This window comes from Nicotiana attenuata, unplaced genomic scaffold, assembly GCF_001879085.1.
Source record: "Nicotiana attenuata strain UT unplaced genomic scaffold, NIATTr2, whole genome shotgun sequence".
Lineage (NCBI taxonomy): Eukaryota > Viridiplantae > Streptophyta > Magnoliopsida > Solanales > Solanaceae > Nicotiana > Nicotiana attenuata.
In genome coordinates, this window is record NW_017671180.1 from 217,869 (window position 1) to 230,933 (window position 13,065).

The window sequence follows — 13,065 nt, forward strand, 5'->3', positions numbered from 1 at the left end:
ATTTGGACAGATAAATGATTGGCCAAATGAAAAATATGCAATGAAATTGACTTCACCTGAAAAATGTGAAGTTGGACGGATAGTCCCCACACCTGAAAGTGAAATGAAAAATCAAGTCGATAGACATAAAGACGACTTGTGGCACAAAATTTTCGTAAATATCCTGGTATTAGGAGACATGTTCTCCTGTGGGGGGTCTGACAATACATTTGATATGCATATAATGAAAATCCTTGAATGATTTAAATTGTTCTGTAGCATATTAAGGTTCCCAAGGAATTTATTAAATAAATCTTCAGCAGATCCTTATGTAGATTAGAGCGATCATGGCGTACATGATTTATTTTTGTGTCTAGTGCAATTGGTGCACTAATATATCTGGCTAGAACCATGAGTATAACAATATGCTTGCAAGATATAGTTTTATTTCAATGTGGAGATATTGGAATACAATTAGTATTATATTTCAAAAGGAATACTTGATTTAGATATGTTAATTCTAACAAATATTGCCAAGATTTTGTTGGTTATGCAAATGCATGCATTTTCTGAAGTTCGTTATTCAAACATTCTATTTGCATGTGAGAGTTGTCATATTATCATATTACAAGGCAGTTAATTGTTGATACTTATTCAAGTCATGCCAAGATAAGCAACTGATAAAGCAAGGGGCTCAACACACAACAGACGTGTGACTTGACTTTGAAGAGAAGATTCCAATAATACTGAAGATAATGTTGTTTGCTTATATCAATTGAAAGAAGGACTATCGAAGGAGACAAAATAAAGCACATTCACCAAAGTTCTTCAACAAATTTGTTCAAGTGATAATTTGACAAACTTCTTCACAAGACATTGCGGATCTCAATATTAGAGAAGTTGTTATACAAGCTTGGAATTCGTCGTCTCCGAAGAATAAAGTGATGTTTTCATCAGGGGGAGGCAAATACGCGCTGTACTCTTTTTTCCTTAGCTAAGATTTTATCCCACTGGGTTTTTTCTGGCAAGGTTTTTAATGAGGCAGCAAATAATGTGTATTACAAGATATGTGTACTCTTTTTCCTTCACTAAGATTTTTTCCCACAGGGTTTTTTCTAAGTAAGGTTTTAACGAGGCACATTATCTATAGACATCCAAGGGGGAGTGTTATGAAATATTATTTTGTAGTGGATGTCTATAACTACTCCCACTACTCTTCTCCATTATGTAGATAACTCCCACTACTTCTCACCATTATAGTTGTAACTCCCGCACCTCCATAACCTCCCCGTGATCTTTCCCCATGATCTCAATAGTTAATACCATGTTTATGATATCCCTTTGTATACCTCAATGTCATCCTATAAATAGAAGGCTTTGACATCACATTGTACACACTTGAATATATGGAAGAAATAAGAATCTCTTCTCTCTTGCTCCCTACATTTTTGTCTATTTTCTTGTTTTATATTATTACTTTGAGCTAAATTTCGTAACAAAATCCGTTTTGTAGGGCCACTATCCCACGTGAGGTGTAATCTGTAAACATATTTCTCTCTGAGATTGTTTATATTTGTATTTATCCGAGGTCGTTTGATTTACTAATTAGACTCGGTTGGAGTCTCTGGAGAGGTTTGAATTTGCCCTCTATTTGCATGAAAATAATAGATGAATAATCAATCGTATTAAATTTATTTATTTGAATATCTTATTTCCTATCAGATTAAACGTGAAAATTCAGTAACTAGCTGGGATTATTAACTAATAAGGACTGTGATTATTGAAAAAAAGAAGATTTAAATCAGGGAAAACACTTCACTATATATTAAAAGAGGACATGGAGAACAAGTTCAAAATCGCAATCAACTTCTCCTGCTACAGCTACGACCTTTTCGCGTGCCACAAATGAGCTATGAAGAAGAAGAGTTCAAAAATTCTAAAATAAAATGAGAAGTAGCTAACCAACTTTTAGAAAGACATAATTGATTGCATTAATTTCGGTAGCTACACCACCACAAAATTATAAGAAATTTCGAATAATGTTGAGTCGATAACGTCACATCCCTAGGAAAAAAAACATATCTTCCGTGATCTTTTTGCTAATATGCTCACATTACATGTCTCCTTAAGTTGGTGCAAATGGGGTCTTTATGTTCTCACTTTGGGTTACGAGAATAGTAAAAGCTAAGTGAAGAAGATTGATTTTCTCCAACTACTTCGTATTACTTAAGGTATAGCCAACTTTCATAGGCTTTAGATATCTTTCACTTGTTGAATTCGAATACAAACATACAGCCAGCACAGTAGAAATTAAACAAGGAACGTACCTTCAACCATTGTCATTCAAGCGTTATAGGAAATCGCCTTTGAAACCTTTAGCAAAAAACCTAGAGAGAACCTTCTACCTCGTACCTATCGTAGGATGCCAGACTGATGGAGTCACAGGCGTATTTATAGGTAGGCTAGGGACTCTTAGGAAAATACTTTATCCCTAGGGACTTTTCCATAAATTATAATTACCTTAGGGGCTCTTAATATATGGTAATTTCTTTCCATCCAAGAAACTACCATATGTGCATAACTACATAATATTATCTGATATATTATTTCCTTTGGGAGACAAGGTAAATAATTTATTACCTTATATGTGGGCCACACTAGAAGTCTCTAGAAGAGACAGTAAATTCTAACATTCTCCCACTTGGCCCACATATTAAAATCAGATAATCCTTTATGAGAGATAAACATATAATATGGGCATAGACTTTATCACTCAACTAAAAGTTATGCAACAATCACTTTAACTAGAATATATTATTACACGAATCATGGCGGTCATGCATTTAAACAAACAATTCCTTCCATGCATTACAATGCACAATACATTCTAACAAAGTGTCTAACAACTTTATGAATGAACTTAATATAAGTCATTCAGAGTCCAACTTTATTGATCCAATGATCACAAATAATACATGAAAAAACAAAAGTGTGCACTATCATGTATATAAACATAATGTCTAGACAAACTGTTAAAGAGCAAAGCAAGACTAAATTGAGCTACTAAGCCCCATATGAGTTACATGATCCTTGAAAATATTAGCCAGCAGACCTTTAGTCATAGGATCAGCAATCATAAATGTAGTACTAACATGCTCAAAACTCACATCTTGCTTCTTCACATAGTCTCTAACCATCTAGTACTTTATGTCAATGTGCTTGCTTCGGCTGCCACTCTTATTGTTCTTAGAAAAGAACACTGCAGCTGAATTATCACAGAAGATTCTCAATGGCCTTGAAATGGAATCGACAATCCTAAGGCCGGAAATAAAGTTCTTCAACCATAACGCCTATGATGTAGCTTCATAGCATGCTATAAATTCAGCATCCATGATGTTGCAACAATGCTCTGCTTGACACTTCTCCGAGATACAGCACCTCCAGCAAGAAGAAAAATGTATCCTGAAGTAGATTTACCAGTGTCTTTGCATCCACCCAAATAAGAGTCTGAATATCTAATTACATCCAATGAGTTAGAGGATTTGTATGTGAGCTTGAAATTCTTAGTTCCTTGCAAATATCTCAAGACCTTTTTACCAGCTTTCCAATGGTCAAGACACTACTAAGAAATTAGGTTCTAGCGACAGACAAATTCTGTAGCTAAATAGAATAATCCGTCACTAATCTCATTTAGCGACAGATTAGCAACAGATTATTAAGAAATACTATTAGCTACGAGAGTTTTAGCGACAGATTAGCGACGACGTTCGTAGCTAATTCCAGTTATTTTTATAGTGAGACCAGGATTACTTTGATATCTGCCCGCAAAAGTAATATCAGGTCTGGTACAGACCTGTGCATACATAAGGCTCCCAACAAGCGAAGCATAGGGAATATCTTTCTTTTGCTCCTTTACCAATGCATTTTGTGGACATTGATTTAATGTGAATTTGTCACCTTTAATTATGCGTGCTGTTATCGGTGAACAATTTTTCATCCCAAATCTTTCCAGAATTCTTTCAATATAGGCCTTTTGAGACAGTCTAGGTAATCTTTGGGATCTGTCTCTGTGAATCTCTATGCGAATGACATAAGAGGCTTCGCCCATATCCTTCATCTCTAAATTCTGGATAAGAAACTGTTTAGTCTCGTGCAACAATCCCAAATCACTACTTGCAAGCAAAATATCATCCACATACAGGACTAGAAAAATATATTTGTGTCACGACCCGGATTTTTTTCACCATCGGGAGTCGTGATGGCGCCTACTAACGGAGCTAGGCAAGCTAAACATTTCAGTATTCCCTGATAACACCTCAACAATATAAATATTACGAGTCATTTAAATAAAAGCGGAAGTCTTAAAAACATAGGTAAATGAAAACCAAAAATGCGGAAGTTTAATAGTTCTCTACCCAAGACTGGTGTCGCTAACTCACGAACTACTAAGGAGTGCTAAAAATAAGTCTGAATAGAAATACATCAATGTTTGTCTCGGTACAATGAAAACAAACTAAAACATAGGAAGGGACTCCGGCCTGCGAACGCCGGCTAGGCTACCTCGTAAGTCCCTGGACTGAAGTCAACTCCCGATCAATATCCTACTGTTGTGGTCCAAAAGCTGCTCCGGTACCGTGATCTGTGCAAAAGAGCACAGAAGTGTAGCATCAGCACAATCGACCCCATGTGCTGGTAAGTGCCTGGCCTAACCCGGCGAAGTAGTGACGAGGCTAGATAGGACTACCAAACCAACCTGTGCAGTTTAATGTATATATGCAATAAAAGGAAAGAACAAGGAAATTAAACAGTTAAGAGGGAGGGGAGCATACTATGGGGGAGTACAGTCCAGATATAAAGTCAACAATTTAAGTAAGAANTTGTATTTCATGTTCTCTTCCAATACTGATCATACACTTGACTCAGGTTTCACATGTCATTTGAAGCTGAAAAAGTACCTGGAAATTGAAGCAAAATGTGATGAAATAAAAATCAGCTCAGCAGCAATGAACAACAGCAGTGAAACCAGTTTTAAACCCCAAAAATGATATCAAGCAACCCAGGAATTGAATTCAGAGGAGCAGCACCAGTAAACAACCAAAACAACTTGAATGAACCAAATTAAAACTCAAAAATCAACCCAGGGACTCCTGAAACGTCAACTACCAAAACACAAGGAATATTCACGCCATTTTCAACCTTATGTAAGCTAGAAGGTTAACTCAGCAACTGGAACTTAAGATCACTCTAAGAATTTGAATTTGAATTGTCTTTTTTTGGATTTTCTGATTTCTCTAAGCTCTAGGATTTGAATTTTGAACTTTTTCAGATATGAAATTTTCTAAAACTTTCTCAGATTTTTCCCTCTCTAAACTTTTTCAGATTTTTAAACTTCTAAAAACTCTTTTTCTTGTAAGGCAAGGTATTGCCCTTTTATAGACAAAGTCTAGGGCAACCTTCAGATTTTCATTTACACCCTAGGTCCCTCTTTTAATTTGACTTTTTAACTATTTAGTCCCTCAAGTCATGCCTTGTTGGCCAAGTAACACTACCAAGTTCATAAAATTCTAACTAGAACCCCCTTCTAGAAGATTCTAGGGGGTTCCAGTTCAGTTACTGCAGGATTCCCTTTATTGAATTACCTATGCTACCCTTAATTCAACTCATGAATTACTAACCTAATCAAAATAACCCCCAGCCCTGTTAACTTGGTCAAAATTGACCATGGTTAGTCAAAACAAATGCTGGATTATTCAACTATATCCAAACGATTTTAATTATACTAAAAGAAAACCTAAAATTGAACTAATAGTCTAATTATCCTATTTTAAGTATCAAAATCAAGACTAATTATAGAATTAAACTTGAACAACCGGAATTAATTCTAATATCAATCAAACTAGAATTAAAAACAAATGAAACTCCATGGAATTAATGTAAACAAAAAGAAGGAAATCAAAGCTAAAATCTAAGAACCAGAATCAACGAACATGAGATACACCAACTGAGTTATCCAACTAAACTAATCAACAAGAAATGAAAATTAAAGACTTAAGGCCTAGAAAACAAAGTTTAAACTAACAATGAATTTCAAATAATAAAGGAAAAACAGGAAGACTCACCTACGCATGGTTAAACAAGGCTGGACCCCGATTCGAGCCTCGAAATAATGTTAAACGTTTGTTCTTCACCAAGAACATACGAAAACATTATTTCGTGACTCGAATCCAACACTGGACTCAAGAAATTGGGAAGAATTCGAGCAATTCGAACTTCTAGGGTTCTGCCGCTCTTTNTGATATGGCACGCGGTCCCGCTGGTCGAATTGGGAGTCATTGGCCCTCTGAACCCAGCCACGCGGACCGTGCAAAAGTGCACCGCGTCCGCGCGGCTGCCAGCGCGGACCGCGCGGAAATGACCGCGGCCGCGCTGGGGGCCTGCAACACCTGGACCTGCAACACCTGATACTTTTAAGCCTAAGACCTCCCGGGACCTACTCAAAACTCACCCGAGCCCTCGGGGCTCCAAACCGAACATACATAAAATCTCAAAAACATACTCCGGACTCATTCGTGCGATCAAATCGCCCAATTAACATCATGAATCATCAATTTGGGTCTCAATACCCATGAATTTCTCTCCAATTCCCATAAAACATTAAGTTAAGCCTTTCTAGCTCAAAACACGTCAAATGACGTCCAAATCTAACCAAACTTTACAGCAATTGCTTAAATCATATTTAAGACTTGTGTCGGGAGTCGGAACCAAAATACGAGCCCAATAGCACAGTCTTCTAAACAAATAACACCTTCCAATTCTTTAATTATTTTCAGAAAACAATTTCACACAACAATTCGTTTCTCGGACTTGGGACCTCGGAATTCGATTCCGGGCACACACCCAAGTCCCAAAATTTCCTACGGACCCTCCGGGACTGTCGAATCACAAGTCCGGGTCCGTTTGTCCAAAACGTTGACCAAAGTCAAACTTAATCAATTCAAAACATCAAATTTATTATCTTTCTCACAAATTCACATTTAAACTTTCCGGCTACGCGCCCCGACTGCGCACACAAGTCGAGGCAACCCCCAAGTGAGGTTTTCACGGCCTCGAAAGTACAAGGCGAGTGGGAAATACGGTGATTACCCCTTTGGGTCGTCACAATTTGCTCCCACTTATCTTAAGGTATATACACTGATCAATGATGTTCTCCGTAAATCCATATGAAGAAACAACATTATGAAATTTAATATACCATTGGTGGGAAGCCTGCTTTAGCCCATAGATGGATTTATTCAACTTGCAAACTAGGTGACATTTGTCCTTATCACAAAATCCTTCAGGCTGACGCATGTATACCTCCTCTTCAAGATCTCCATTCAGGAAAGATGTTTTCACATCGATTTGATGTAACTCTAAATCAAAATGAGCTACTAATGCCATGATTATTCTTAATGAATCCTTCTTTGATACTGGAGAGAAGGTTTCATGGTAATCAATGCCTTCCCTTTGAGTAAAACCCTTGGCTACAAGTCTGGCTTTATATCATTCGATATTACCAGATGAGTCTCTTTTAGTTTTGAAGACCCACTTGGAACCTATGGTAGAGGACCCTTTTGGTAATTCGACGAGATCCCAGACTTTGTTTATAGCCATAGATTCTAACTCTTCTTTCATGGCATCATACCAAAGTGTGGAGTTTTCTCCTCTCATGGCTTGTGAAAACGAGCACGGATCATCTTTTAGTCCAATATCATAATCAGACTGTTGGAGATACACAACATAGTCATTAGAAATTGCTGGTTTTCGAACTCTTGAGGATTTTCTCACTCCCGCTGGTTCAGGCATTTATTCAGTGGGTCAGGTAAAGCGGGTTGATCTTCATGTGGCTCCTCAAGTGGTAGTGGACCTTGAACTTGTTGTTGTTCAGATAATTCATGAGAATTTTTCTGAGCAACATTCAAGTTCCCAGTAAATAAAGGTGCCATAGGTGGTTCCCTTGTTTCTTTCAATTCCACCCTTTGAGTCAAACCACTCCCACTCTCTTCATGCTCTTCAAGAAATTTAGCGTTTCTAGATTCAATAATTTTAAGAAAATGAGAAGGACAATAAATCTAAATCCCTTAGAGTTAACCGCATAGCCTATAAAATAACCGCTTATTGTTCTTTCATCCAACTTCTTTAATTGTGGGTTATAAACCCTCACTTCAGTTTGACATCCCCAATGCTTTGGCTTATGTGAGCTTTTATGAGCATTAAACTTAAGCGATTAGATCGCTCCCACCGCTCATAATTAACCTTAGCAGCTGGCGTTCTTGATTCCGTGGGAATAGATGGTTCATCCACACGGAGTGCTATGTCTAGATCCGAGCACCCTAAAGTGAGAAGGACTTTCTCCTTCCATTCAGCATAATTGTCACCAGAAAGCATTGGAATTCGAGCATTCTCGTAAAAAAATAGCGGTAGGAAAAGCTGTAAAGACTGCAAAACAAGGATACACATACATAAGCTATGAAGTACAATCCATCAAAGGTGAATCGTGTAAAATATCGATTCTAAGTAAATTCTAGACCCTCCCGTTGGCAGAGGTTGAAACCCATGCATAGAATTTACTTTACTTTAGTAGACTAGTAAACCAAAACATATAGAAATTAATCTGTATCTGTGGGCATAAGATAATTTTCAACTTAAAGGTTTACTATCTTATTCCAATTAATCTTACCAAAATGGCTACCTCCCTGTAGGGTCGGGTTACCATTTTAATAAGATAACTGAACTAAATAGATGTCATTATACCTTTAACCACTAAACTTTATGTAATTAAATAACTCAATTTCTTTTATATTAAGTATTCAAGATGTTGTGACCACTCCTAAATACATCACATAAAAGAAAACTCAAAACTGGCATCTTACAGTAATTAACTTAAATAAAATATTGATTAGTTTCAAAGTGTACATACAAAGTATAGGCAGGATTCCTATATATCCTCAAATAATTATTATAATTAAACTAAATATTATAAGAACTTCCAAAGATTTCAACGAACACATATGTTATATTACAGAACTGAAAACCAAGTGTTTGTCGAAATCAAACTAGGAAATTCCTCCAGATTATTAGTACTTTGAACTGACTAGTGCTTCAGGACCACTTCAAAACTGGTTTTTTTTTTTTAAAAAAAAAAACAGCAACTAAATACTTGTTCAAGAAAATAAAGTTTAACTTTTAGTTTAAAAATAATATGCGAACCCTTCCAAATTCATTACGAAACATCGGAACACATAATGAATAGATAGATACAAGGCAGACCATATTTGCATTATGTTTTAATAGTATAGACAAAAACGTGATAATCAAAAGCAAACAAATCGTGATCAACACATTGTCAATGCATCTTCTATGAGGGAGTATTTAAACAATCAACAAGTGGACAAGTTCAAAGAATCTGGAATTTCCAACGTCTCAAACCTATTGCCTTTTTACTCTTCAAAGCAATTATTTTAATCTAGTTTAATTATTCTACTTCAATGCTTTAAAGAGCAAAACCACATAATAGCTATTATGAATTAAAGCAAGCTCTCCTTTCAAACTAAGGGTAAAACCATAAGTTCTACTAGATCACGAGAGTCCAACTCATTCACTACATGTGGATTAAAACGGTTCGAGTAGTTGAGACACAATTTAAAAGTTAGTGATCTTTAAACCAATTCCATTTAACAAAATATAACTCCATTGTCGATAAATCAAAGACGGTGCTATATATATATATAGAGAGAACGAGATATGCATCGTTATGAACACAATCTCGACACCGAACAACACGACAAAAGGTAGGCTCTGATACCACATGTTGAATTCGAATACAAACACAGAGCCAGCACAGCGGAAATTAAACAAGGAACGTACCTTCAGCTATTGTTGTTCAAGCGTTGTAGGGAATCGCCTTTGAAACTTTTAGCAGAAAACCTAGAGAGAGCCTTCTAGCTTGTGCCTATCGTAGGATGCCAGACTGATGGATTCACAGGCGTATTTATAGGTAGGATAGGGACTTTTAGGAAAATACTTTAGCCCAAGGGACTTCTCCATAAATTATAATTACCCTAAGGGCTCCTAATATATGGTAATTTCTTTCCATCAAAGAAACTACCATATATGCATAACTATATAATATTATCTGATATATTATTTCCTTTGGGAAACAAAATAATTTATTACCTTATATGTGGGCCACACTAAAAGTCTCTAGAAGAGACAGTAAATTCTAATATCAATTTGTTCCACATTACTGTTAAGTATCCGATACATATGCTGCTATTCGGAATTGAATTACGTTGGCAGATCTAGGGTAGCTTGGACAAAAAATTGCACACAATTCATCAAATCAGTTATCTTGTCAATAACTTCTCCGACCACTAGTAGAAATTTCAGGAAAGAATCACGTGGAAAGAGGTAAAATTTGACCTACGCTGCACTCTCCTTAATTATTCGGGTTGAATTTAATTACTAGTGAGAATATTGTATTTGATAAAACTATTCACTAAAAATTTGTATGAGCAGTTTGTTCTGTTTTTATTAAGGAGCGTGGATGGGAAATGGAAGAGGCACCTATTGGATTGCACCTCTTCATCTCACCCTTTCATCGTCTATAAATTTAGAGATTTGGCCTCATTTTTTAAATATGGAAAAACTGAAATCGTCTCCTCTATTTTCTACATTGTTGCATTATATTCTAAATAAATATAAGTGTCAAGTGTGATTTGCTCCGTTTGTTGAGTTCGCTAAAGTTTTGTGATTTGTAGTGCAGTTATCACAGAATAGTTATTCCGTTCTATCTTGGGAGGAATTAATCCGTATACCTTCGGCAACTGTGAGGGGATTAAATTCCTTAAGGACACATTGTGAATTCAGTGGGCTAGGAATTATTTTGCGATTTGTTTATTGAACTAACGTTTGCTTGCTTCTCTGATTTTCTAGTTTTGAACACAGTAATACCAACAATCTTAAGGAATTTAATTATATTTCTGTGTTCATTTTATATTTTTGTTTCGGCAGACTAAAGCAAATTTGATCTAAAAGACGTTTGCAATCTCTGTCGCTTCATCTTGCAAAGCGTGGCAGAGTAAGAATTTTGTTTCTAGTTCTTTATATGGCCTAGTCTCGAAGGAACGGACTACGAAAAAGTACCTTGAAGTCAATTGTTCTGAAATAGCATGCCGACTTTATTACTTTGGTTTGATAATTTTGAAGTTGGTATACTTCTGCCAACAATACTAGTACTAGTTAATTTGACAAAAGAAATTCTTTCGATTAATTGATGCAATTAATAGTCGAAGAAAGAAGTAAGATGTCTGTTGGGAGGAAAGAAAAGATGGTAATTTAACACGTCTTTTCTTCATAAATTGGCTATAAAGAAATTTTAGCGAAAAGGACGGCAAGTAAAATTCTGTCTGTGTGGGACTTGGTTTCTGTGACAATAAAATTTATATATGAATTTTCTATTCAACAAAGTTCTTTGTGTAAGGCAAGAATTGAGGAAAGTGTGACTATGCTCGCTAAATTGCCAGTTGCAAAAAGTTTTATGGCCTTTCAGAATAAGTCCCACCGCCGTGTCTCATCTTTCATCAAGTGATATCGTTTCTTACACAGAATAAAGGAAATTGAAAGTGTCTTAGGCGGCGACTTTAAACTATTTAAAAGGCATGCAATGGTGAGAAAGCTAGAGAAGTCGAGGTGCTTAACTGAGAAACTGGAAGGAATTGTAATTTCCTAGGAACACAGATGTTGAAAGCATTCACCAATAAGGAAAAAAGTGATAAAGATTGGGTTCGACTTTGTTAACCTTACTTATTATTCATTGATGAATTTCTATCCTTTTCATGATTTATGTGGAATTTATTCTCATAGGATAGTTATGTATTATGTGATGATCTCATGTTATAAATTGTATGCATGATCAGGAATATATGCTTTTAAAGGTTAATTTTATTATTCCATGACCAAGTGAAAAAATATGTAATTTGGTAGCATGCATAAAATATGGGAAAGATTATTTTCAAGGTTGTAAGACATTAATTAGGCTTACAGTAATACTTGAAGTATCTTGGGATCATGAATATAATATATGTAAAGATGAACATATATGTGTTTGATTAGAGAAAGAGATCAAATTATTTAAAGTGTTATAATGGTTTAGTTGAAAAACTGTTTGGAAAGGGAATTAAAATTCTCGTGATTTTCTACACCAGTTATGGAGAATAAAATCTTCATGACTTTCTACTCCTGCTTCGAGATCAAAATCTGCGTGATTTTTTACTCGTTCATTGAGATTAAAGTCTTTGTGACTTTCTACTCATTTGTTGGAAATTAAAGTCTAAGTGACTTTATATTCGTTTTGGAGATTAAAATTTTAGTGATATTCTACTCCAATTTATTTATTCTATTTGAAGATCAAAAACTTTACCGTTTATTAAATTTGACTATGTCACATATTAATCGGTTTAAAGATTAAAAACTTCACCGTTTATTAGATCTAGTTGTATCAGATGTTACTCGGTTTGAAGAAAAAAAACTTCACTGTTTATTAATTCTAAATGTGTCAGATTGGTTCGAAGATTAAAAACTTCACCATTTATTAATTCTGGCTATGTCGTGACACAAACAACAAATCTTGTGGTTGGCTCAACAATGTAATAGGCGTTGAATATGAATCTCCTTTTGATGAAATATGTTTGGAATATGAAATTATTCACCAAACAATCGTCCATTAGTCACGACAATCTAATGGAATTGCGGAAAGAAAGAATTGAACGTGAAAGGAGACGATGAATGCCTAGTTGATAAGTTCTTGTTTACCCAAAACTTATGGGGGGAAGCTATGCTTGCAACTAACTGAATACTCATTCACGTTTCCCATAGCAAGACACAATCCATTCCATATGAAAAATAAAAAGGAAGAAAATCGAACTTAAAATATTTTCAAGTGTGTGTGTGTGTGTGGGTGGGGGGGGGGGTAGGGGTAGTTAGGTTAAGGTAGTGAACGTTAACGTTAAACCTAAAAAACCGAAAAGTAAAACGTAAAACGTAAGT